The sequence below is a fragment of the Theropithecus gelada genome, unplaced genomic scaffold (genome assembly GCF_003255815.1).
Source record: "Theropithecus gelada isolate Dixy unplaced genomic scaffold, Tgel_1.0 HiC_scaffold_220, whole genome shotgun sequence".
In the NCBI taxonomy this organism is placed as follows: domain Eukaryota; kingdom Metazoa; phylum Chordata; class Mammalia; order Primates; family Cercopithecidae; genus Theropithecus; species Theropithecus gelada.
In genome coordinates, this window is record NW_020258649.1 from 67,426 (window position 1) to 78,333 (window position 10,908).

Below are 10,908 nucleotides of genomic sequence, written 5' to 3' on the forward strand. Positions count from 1 at the left end.
CAGGCTGCTCACTGCAGCCAAAACCTACTGGGCTCATGTGATCCTCCCACCTCAATCTCCTGAGTACCTGGGATGATAAGTGTGTGCCACCAAGCCTGACTAATTTTTAAAATTTTTTGCAGAGACCAGGTTTCACTGTGTTGCCCAGGGTGATCTTGAGCTTCTGGGCCTAAGCAATCCTCCTGCCTTAGCCTCCTCAAGTGTTGGCCCACAGTTTTAAATAGTAACTCCTTTTCTGTCCTTCTGAAGTTTTTATCATCTATATGTAAAATTTAGTGATGTCACATGAATTTGCTTATAGATTATTTTCATAATTCTAGGAAGCCAGATATTAAACAATAAACTTATTCTATGAGCTTAGTTATTTTATTTTTATATATATATATATATATATATGTGTGTGTGTGTGTGTGTGTGTGTGTGTGACAAAACCCCATCTCTATATATTTATAAAACATAAAGGCCATGGGTGGGGAAGGGACGGCAGGCACTATGTCCGGCAGCAAAGGTGGCAAGAAGAAGGCCCTGAAACAGCCCAAGAAGCAGGCCAAGGAGATGGATGAGGAAGATAAGGCTTTCAAGCAGAAACAAAAAGAGGAGCAGAAGAAACTCAAGGAGCTAAATGCGAAGGCAGTGGGGAAGGGCCCCTGGCCACAGGTGGAATTAAGAAATCTGCCAAAAAGTGAGCTGTTCCTTGTGCCTGAGGAAATGGTGACCCTTTATTTCATCCATATTGAAACACCTGTATTCCCTGCCGTAACATCTTTTACCACCTATAGCTGGAAATCAGTGTTGTCTTGGAGCTGTTGTACATTTAAGAATAAACTTTTGTAAAATGAATGAATGAATGAATGAATGAATGAATGCCAGGCGCGGTGGCTCATGCCTGTAATCTCAGTACTTTGGGGCGCTGAGGCAGTGGATCACTTGAGGTCAGGAGTTCAACTAGCCTGGCCAACAAGGCGAAACCCCATCTGTACTCAAAAAAAAAAAAAAAAAAAAGATACAAAACTTAGCTGGGCGTGGTGGTGGTCCTCTGTAGTCCCAGCTACTCAGGAGGCTGAGGTGGGAGAATTGCTTGAACCCAGGGGGCAGAGGTTGCAGTGAGCCAAGATGCCCACTGCACTCCAGCCTGGGCGACTTCTTCTCAAAAAATGAAAAAACCCAAAGTAAAAAATATGTTGGGCCAAGTGCAGTGGCTTATGCCTGTAATCCCAGCACTTTGCGAGGCTGAGGCGGGTGGATCATGAGGTCAAGAGATTAAGACCATCCTGACCAACATGGAGAAACCCCATCTCTACTAAAAATACAAAAATTAGCTGGGCAGATGTTGCAGTGAGCCAAGACTGCGCCACTGCACTTCAGCCTGTGCAACAGAGCAAAACTCTGTCTAAAAAAAAAAAAAAAAAAAAAAAAATTAAATGTTTAGAGCAGCTTGGCATACTGTGTTTTGTTTGTTTTTACTTTTTTTTTTTCTTTGAGACAAGGTCTTGCTTGGTCGCCCAGGCTGGAGTGTAGTGGTGTGATCATGGCTCGCTACAGCCTTGACCTCCTGGATCAATTTATCTTTTACCTCAGCCCCCCAAATAGCTGGGACCACAGGTGTGCACCACCAGACCTGCCTAATTTTTATATTTTTGGTAGAGATGAGGTTTCGCCAAGTTACCCAGGCTGGTGTCAAACTCCTGGGCTCAAGCAAACCCAAAGTACTGGCACTACAGGCATGAGCTCCTTGCCTGACTAGTAATGTTTGTTTGTTTGGTTGGTTTTTTTGTTTGTTTGTTTTGAGACAGAGTCTCACCCTGTCTCCCAGGCTGGAGTGTAATGGTGCAATCTCGGCTCACTGCAACTTCTGCCTCCCGGGTTCAAATGATTCTCCTGCCTCAGTCTCCCGAGTAGCAGAGATTACAGGTACCCACCACCATGCCCAGCTAATTTCTGTATTTTTAGTACAGACAGGATTTCACCATGTTGGCCGGGCTGGTCTCGAACTCCTGACCTTGTTATCTGCCTGCCTCCGCCTCCTAAAGTGCTGAGGCGTGAGCCACCGCACCCAGCCCTTGCTAGTAATTTTTAAATAGTGATTATAATTACAAGCAAAAGCGTAATATATGTTTGTAAAAATATTAAGTGAACTAGGCTGGGTGTGGTGGTTCATGCCTGTAATCTCAGCACTTTGGGAGACTGAGGTGGGCGTATCACGAGGTCAGGAGTTTGAGACCACCCTGGCCAGCATGGTGAAACCCCATCTCTACTAAAAATACACAAATTAGCCAGTCATCGTGGCGTGTGCCTGTAATCCCAGCTACTCGGGAGGCTAAAGTAGGAGAGTCACTTGAACCTGGGGGGCGGAGGTTGCAGTGAGCTGAGATTGTGCCACTGCACTGTAGCCTAGTTGACAGAATGAGACCCTGTTTCAAATATATATATTACTAAGTGAACTTTCAAAAAAAGTGGGTTTCAGCCAAGTGCAGTAGTACACTTATGTAGTCCTAGCTACTAAGAAGGCTAAAGCCTTCACTTGATAGCCTTATTGAGAAATATAAGACTATATTCAAAAGAGACTATTCCTTTTGATAATGTCACTTCTGTTTTTATTAACTTGTGATGAGGCATATCTTGTTGTTGTTGTTGTTGTTTTCTTTTCTTTTTTTGTTTTTGAGACAGAGTCTCACTCTCTCACTTTGTTGCCCAGGCTAAAGTGCAGTGGCGCGATTTTGGCTCACTGCAACCTCTGCCTCCTAGATTCAAGTGATTCTCCTGTTTCAGCCTCCCAACTAGCTGGGACGACAGGCGCACATCACCACGCCCGGCTAATTTTTGTATTTTTGGTATAGACGAGGTTTCACCATGTTGGCCAGGCTGGTCTTGAACTCCTGAGCTCACGTGATCCACACGCCTCAGCCTCCCAAAGTGGTGGGATTACAGGTGTGAGCCACTACGCCTGGCCTTGATGAAGCATATCTTAAATAAAACGTGTGGAGTTTTTTGTTTTTATTTTTTTATTTTTAGAGACAAGGTCTCACTCTGTGGCCCAGGCTGGAATGCAGTGGCATGATAAAGCTCACTGCAGCCTCAAACTCCTGGGCTTAAGCAATCCTCCTACCTTAACCTCCTGAGTAGCTAGGTCTACAGGCACATGCCACTGTGCCCGGCTCACCTTTAAATTTTTTAGAAACTGGGCCTTGCTCTGTTTCCCAAGCTAGTTTCAAACTCATAGCCCCAAGCATTCCTCCTGCTTCCGCCTCCCAAAGCACTGAGAGTGATTACAGGTGTGAGCCACCATTCTCAGCCTTAAATAAGATTTTAAGTCTTGAAAATAACAAAATTTCTCTCTTTCCTCTTTCATTTATAAAGTACATCATTTCTAGAATTAATGATTTTGTTATAAAGACCAGAATATCATCAATATGAAAAATAATTTTACAGTCGATAGTTCATTTGAATTGTAGAACTCAGTTGCAAAGATAAAGGTAGACAGGGCGGCTGGGTGCGGTGGCTCACGCCTGTAATCCCAGCACTTTGGGAGGCCGAGGTGGGCAAATTACCTGAGGTCAGGGGTTCGAGACCAGCCTGACCAACATGGAGAAACCCTGTCTCTACTAAAAATACAAAAAAATTAGCTGGGCGTGGTGGGTCATGACTGTAATTCCAACTACTCCGGAGGCTGAGGCAGAAGAATCACTTGAACCTGGAAGGAGGAGGTTGTGGTGAGCCGAGATCCCACCATTGGACTCCAGCCTGGGAAACAAGAGTGAAACTCTGTCTCAAAAAAAAAAAGGTAGACAGGGATGAACATATTTGAAACTGGATATATTTAATGGTGATGTTGCAAGTTAGGTATCTTCAGCATGATTTCTTCTAGGTAAAAAACACATAAGAAAGGTTTTACTAGGTTATAAACATCTTAAATATCTGGGCTTTTTTTTTTTGTATTTTAGAAAGAAAAAACATTTTTTACCTGATAATTTTTATTTATTTAATTTAAAAATTTTTTTTTTTTTTTTTTTTGAGACAGAGTTTCACATTTGTTGCACAGGCAGGAATGCAATGGTGTGATCTCGGCTCACTGCAACCTCTGCCTCCTGAATTCAAGCAATTCTCCTGCCTCAGCCTCCCTAGTAGCTGAGATTACAGGCATGTGTCACCATGCCCGGCTGATTTTCGTATTTTCAGTAGAGACAGGGTTTCTTCTTGTCGGTCAGGCTGGTCCAGAACTCTTGACCTCAGGTGATCCACCTGCCTCAGCCTCCCAAAGTGCTGGGATTACAGGCATGAGCCACTGCGCCTTGCCTTCGTTTAAAAATGTTAACTGTTTCTCCTTGTGGTGTTAGCATCACCAATGGAAGGAGCATGACCTTTAAGGTCACACAGTCCTAGTTTAAACTCTGCTTCTTCCATTTACTCACTGTGACCTCAGGAAATTTAGTTGAACTCTCTGAGATTTATTTTCATAATTTGTAAAATGGGAACAATAACCCAAAGTTTGTATGATACATTACACAATTTATAATTGAATTTATGTCACATATAGTGGATGTTCAACAAATGGCAGCTATAGTTGTTATTGTTTTTGTTATCACTATAAATCCACCAGCCTGGGAAACATGGTGAAACCCCATCTCTACAAAAAAAATACAAAGCTTAGCCAGGTGTGGTGGCGTGTGCCTGTAGTCCTAGCTACTGAGGAGGCTGAGGTGGGAGAATGGATTGAGTCCTGGAGTACAAAGCTGCATTGAGTAATGATTATACCAGTGCACTGCAGCCTGCTTGACAGAGAAAAGATCCTGTCTCAAAAATAATAATAAAATAAAATTAAAAACTGACTAGATGCAGTGGCTCACACCTATAATCCCAGCAGTTTGGGAGGCTAAGGTTGGAGAATCCACTGATCTCTGGAGTTTGAGACCAGCCTGGGCAACATGGTGAGATCCTGTCTCAAAACTAAAAAATAAAGTCCTTTATAGCCTGTTAATTTGGTTAGGTTTTTAGTTGCATTTATTATTCCATGTGTGTGTCTTTTTTGTTTTTGTTTTGTTTATGAGACAGAGTCTGACTTTGTCACCCAGGCTGGAGTACAGTGGCGTGATCTTGGCTCACTGTAGCCTCACCTCCCAGGCTCAAACGATCCTCCCACCTCAGTCCCCCAGGTAGTTGGGACTACAGGTGCACACCACCATGCCTGGCTAATTTTTGTATTTTTCATAGAGACAGGGTTACATCATGTTGCCCAGGCTGGTCCCAAACTCTTGATCTCAACTGATCTGCCCACTTCAGACCAGAATTACAGGCATGACCCACTGCTCCCGGCTGCTCTTATTATTCGTTTCAAATCATTTAAGGGTAGAGTAGTGTTCACCTTTTTGTTCTCCATAGCGTCGAACAGAATATCTTGTGTTTACAACTCAATACATTTATCTATTTACTGAATAATTGAATTCATACACATTTAGCTTAACTTTAGTCAGTTAAGTCAGAACTACAACATTTGTGTAATGACATCTTGGTATAAAGGAAAAACTACTTTCTCAAATTATTGGGCCAGCTTTGATATTCTCTGTAATTAATTGCTATGGCAAATCAAGATACATATTTAATACATTTATTTTAATTTGATTAATTTTTCTCCAACATTTTACACTTAAAAGAACCCAAACCTACAGAAAAGTTGTTTTTCTTTTTGATGATGATTGCATAGACTACTTGTTCCATTTTGTAATAAAATGTTTTGATTTGAAGGTCAGTTGATTGGGTAACTGATGCTAAATTTCAGTAAGTTTCAGGTAGGTTGTCCAATCTTTGTTTAACTGTTGGAGTCTTTGTTGGAGACTGTCCAAAGCTCCTAACTGGAGGAGATTAGCAGTTTGGAAAAAATACTGTAGTTGAGTAAATTCAGAGATTAAATTGATCTGCTGCATCCACCCCAAGTGGTATCCGGTAATGAAAGATAAAAGAATGCCTTAATCATTGGCTCATTGCAAAAACAACAAGAAAAAAAAAGTAGTGGTATAATAGAGCAATGCAGAAGCAATCACAAAACATTACTGGGTTGAAGTATTTTGGTGAACCTTATTTGAAGGTTATTTGCTAATTAAGATAAGTAGAAGCTATTTCAAAATGTTAATTTTGTCCCTCCACCCATGAAATCTGGTTTATGCTCTCATTTAATGGCTAGTGTAAAATAGCTGAACCGAAGGTTAGAACATTTCATCAGAAATTTAATCCACCTGTCCAGGGTTTATTTAAAGCCTCTGATATTTGATCATTTCACTAAAACAACTTGGGACCATGCTGACCATGCTGATTTAGTTGGGCCACGTTTTCTAAGATGCTATACATCATCACACATGACACCATTATACTATGAGGTCTAACAGCTCATTTCTGCTCAATAGAATTTCTATGGGGAAATACTGAAGATTAATTGATGTGGTATTCATGGTCAGAAATAAAAGACAGTATAAATACCGTGTTTTCCTCCAAAGGTGGAGAAAGGAAAAAATTTATTTCTGTCCTGACTTTTCAGAAAACTCAGTTAAATTCACTGCCCAAGAAATGTGATTTGCTGAATTCTGAAATGAAAAAGCATCCTGTCTTCTCATTTATTTGTTTTTTGAGACAAGAATCTTGCTCTGTCACCCAGGGTGGAGTGCAGTGTCATGATCTCAGCTCAGTGCAACATAACCTTCACCTCCTAGGTTCAAGCGATTCTCATGCCTCAGCCTCCTGAGTAGCTGGGACTACAGGTGTGCTCACTGCATTCTCCACCTCCCAGGTTCAAGCAGTTCTTATGCCTAAGCCTCCCGAGTAGCTGGGATTACAGGCGTGTGCCACCCCACTTGGCTAATTTTGGTATATTTTGTAGAGACACAGTTTTGTCATGATTCCCAGACTGGTCTCGAACTCCTGAGCTCAACCAGTTCACCCACCTTGGCATCCTAAACTCTTGGGCTTACACGCGTGAGCCATTGCACCCAGCCGTTCTCAATTTTTTCTTGTGTGTTTCATAAATGTGTCAAAGTGTAGTCAAAATTAATTTGTTATGAAGGAAAACGCAAATTAATCAGAATGATTTAAAAGGAAATCTGGACCCGGCCTGGAAGCTCACGGTGTAATGTCAGCACTTTCGGAGACTGAGCTGGGAGGATCACTTGAGCTCAGGATTTTAAGGCTGTAATGAGCTATGATCTTGCCAGTTCACTACAGCTTGGGTGAGAGAGCTAGACCCTGTCTCTTAAAAAGCAAATAAATAATTAAGTAAAAGGAAATTCAATGAATTTATTTTAAAATAGTTATAGGGCTTGGTGCGGTGGCTTACACCTGTAATACCAGCACTTTGGGAGGCCAAGATGGGTGGATGACCTGAGGTTAGGAGTTCGAGACCAGCTGGACCAACATGGTGAAACCCCCATCTCTACTGAAAATGCAAAAAATTAGCTGGACATGGTGGCAGGCACCTGTAATCCCAGCTACTCAGGAGGCTGAGGCAGGAGAATCGCTTGAATCCAGGAGGCAGAGGTTGCAGTGAGCTGAGATCACACCACTGCACTCCAGAATGGGTGCGACAGAGTGAGACTCCGTCTCAAAAATAAATAAATAAAAATAAAAATAGTTATAAATTGGCCAGCGCAATGGCTCATGCCTGTAATCCCAGAACTTTGGTAGGCCAAGGTGAGCGGATCATGAGGTCAGGAGATTGAAACCATCCTGGCCAACATGGTGAAACCCTGTCTCACTAAAAATAAAAAAATTAGCTGGTTGTGGTGGCGCACACCTGTAATCCCAGCTACTCGGGAGGCGAGGCATGAGAATCGCTTGAACCCAGGAGGTGAAGGTTGCAGTGAGCTGGGATCGTACCACTGCACTCCAGCCTGGTGACAGCGAGATCCTGTCTCAAAAAAAAAAAAAAGATTATAAATTGTGAAAGACAACACTGTTGAAAGAAATTAAGGGTACAAAGAAAAAGGAAATTTCCCCTGTATGCCTTCTTTCAATCTTAGTTTCATATATCACAGGTGCATAGTCTTGATAGTTTTGTGGGTATGCTTCTAGGTATAGGCTATATACATACAAGTATCTCTACAGTTACGTGTATATAGTTTATACACATGTGTCCACCCACCTCTTTTGTTTTTCTCTTTTTTTGAGCCGGAGTCTCACTCTGTCACACAGGTTGGAGTGCAGTGGCACAAGCTCAGCTCACTGTAACCTCTGCCTCCTCGGCTCAAGTGATCCTCTCACCTCAGCCTCCCCATGTAGCTGGGAACACAAATGCTCTCCACCATGCCTGGCTAATTTTTTACAGTTTTTGTAGAGACAGGGAGTCTCACTTTTTTGCCCAGGCTGGCCTCAAACTCCTGAGTTCAAGTGATCTGCCCACCTTGGCCTCCCAAAATTTCAGGGTTACAGGTGTGAGCCACTGCACCCAACCACACCCCCTCATTTTGAATGGCAGAATTATTTTTAAAGTTTATTTTTATTGTAAATTGACAAACAATAGTTGTGTGTATTTATGGGGTACAAAACAACATTGCATTTTCAGGAATACAATGTGGAAAATTAATCTAATTTACATATTTATTACCTCAAATAACTTTTGTGGTGAGAACATTTGAAATTTACACTTCTCAGCAAGTTTGCAGTGCACAATACACTATAATTAGCTATATTTACCACGCTATGCAGGTGGCATTATTTATTTATTTTTTTGGAGATCAGGTCTCACTCTGTCACCCAGGCTGGAGTGCAATGGCACCGTGTTGGCTCACTGCAATCTTGGTCTCCTGGGTTCAAGCAGTTCTTCTGCGTCAGCCTCCCAAGTAGCTGGGATAACAGGTGCCCACCACCATGCCTAGTTAATTTTTATATTTTTAGGAGAGACAGGGTTTCACCATGTTGGCCAGGCTGGTCTCGAACTCCTGACCTCAGGTGATCTGCCTGCCTTGGCCTCCCAAAGTGCTGGGATTACAGGCGTAAGCCACCATGCCCAGCCACGTGGCATTAGTTTTTGAAGTGTATTTTACATATTGTGGAATACTGAGATCACAAGTATACTATCCAATGAGTTTTGATGACTGGCTCCCCCCGTCTCATTGAGATATGATTTGTATACTATACAATTCATTCTTTTGTTTTTTTTTTTTTTTTTCTGAGATGGAGTCTCACTCTGTTGCCCAGGCTAGAGTGCAGTGGTGCGATCTCTGCTCACTGCAACCTCTGCCTCCCAGGTTCAAGCAGTTCTCCCTGAGGTTGAGGCAGGGAAGGAATATCACACAGGGACACCAAGAAGAATCTGAACAAACAGGACTTGCTAAGTTCCCTCGTTTATTACCATTAGATAATAGCCTTTTTTCTTCCAGTTGTAATTCTTCTGCAGAATTATCCATTTTTCATCAAACTTGAGCATAAATATACACAGTTTTTCCTGAAAAAAAAAAAAAAAAGAAAAGAAAGGTCCAGTTTCTCTACATCCTGGCCAACACTTGTTAATGTCCATCTTAAAAATTCTAGCCCTCCTAGTGGGTGGTAAACTGGCATCTTGATGGCTAAGGATATTTATCTTCTTTTCATGTACCTGTTGGCCATTTGTATGGTTTTTTTGGAAAACTGTCTATTCATATTTAAATTGAGCCATTGACTGTTTATTATTGAATTATAATAGTACTTTATGTGTCCTACACACAAGTTCGTTATCAAATGTATGGTTTGCAAATATTTTATTCTGTTAGTTATGGTCTCATAATTTTGGCTGTGTTCAGTTTATCTTTTTCTTTGGGTACTTATGCTTTTGGTGTTAAAAACTGTTGGCCAGGCATGGTGGCTTTTGCTTGTAATCCCAGCATTTTGGGAAGCCGAGGTAGGAGGATTGCTTGAGCCCAGGTTTTTTTATTTTTAGTCTTTTAACAGACAGGGTCTGGCTCTGTCACCCAGACCAGAGTGCAGGGGCACATCCTCGGCTCACTGCAACCTCCGCCTCCCGAGTTCAAGCGATTCTCATGCCTCAGCTTCATGAGTAGCTGGTATTGCAGGCGCACGCCACTACATCTGGCTAATATTTTTGTATTGAAGTAGAGACAGGGTTTTGCCATGTTGGCCAGGCTGGTCTCGAACTTTTGACCTCAGATGATCTGCCTGCCTTGGCCTCCCAAAGTGCTAGGATTACAGGTGTGAGCCACTGCACCCAGCCAGGTTCACGTACTTGAGTGAACAGTGATTTTAAAAAAATATCGAACTTTGGGAGGCCGAGGTGGGTGGATTGCCTGAGCTCAGGAGTTTAAGACCAGCTGGGGCAACATGGTGAAACCCTGTCTCTACTAAAAATACAAAAAATTCACCGGGCGTGGAGGTGTGTGCCTGTAATCCCAGCTGTTTGGGAGGCTGAGACAGGAGAATTGCTTGAACCCAGGAGGCGGAGGTTGCAGTGAGCTGAGATCAGGCCATTGCACTCCAGCCTTGACAACAGATCGGGACTCCATCTCAATTTTTATATATATCAGGCCAGGTACTGTGGCTCACACCTGTAATCCTAGCACTTTGGAAAGGCCGAGTAGGGTGGATTGCTTGAGCTCAGGAATTTGAGACCAGCCTGGGCAACATGATTAAACCCCTTCTCTACTGAAAATACAAAAATTTGCTGGGTGTCGTGGTGCATACCTATAATCCCAGTTACTCAGGAGGCACAAGAGTCACTTGAACCCAGGAGGTAGAGGTTACAGGGAGCTGAGATCCTGAGAATGGACTCCAGCCTGGGCAACAGAGCATGACTTCACCTCAAAAAAAAAAAAAAAAAAAAAGAAAAGAAAAAGAAAAGCCAGACTCTGTGACTCACACCTGTAATCCCAGCATTTCAGGAGACTGAGGTGGGCACCTGAGATCAGGAGTTTGAGACTAGCCTGGGCAACATGGTGA

The 10,908-nt window shown here is 42.5% G+C and overlaps 1 pseudogene; it reads left to right on the forward strand.

The window, feature by feature from the left end:
- Positions 1–492: 492 nt before the first annotated feature.
- On the forward strand, positions 493–686 carry LOC112617517 (annotated as a pseudogene).
- Positions 687–10,908: the final 10,222 nt, after the last annotated feature.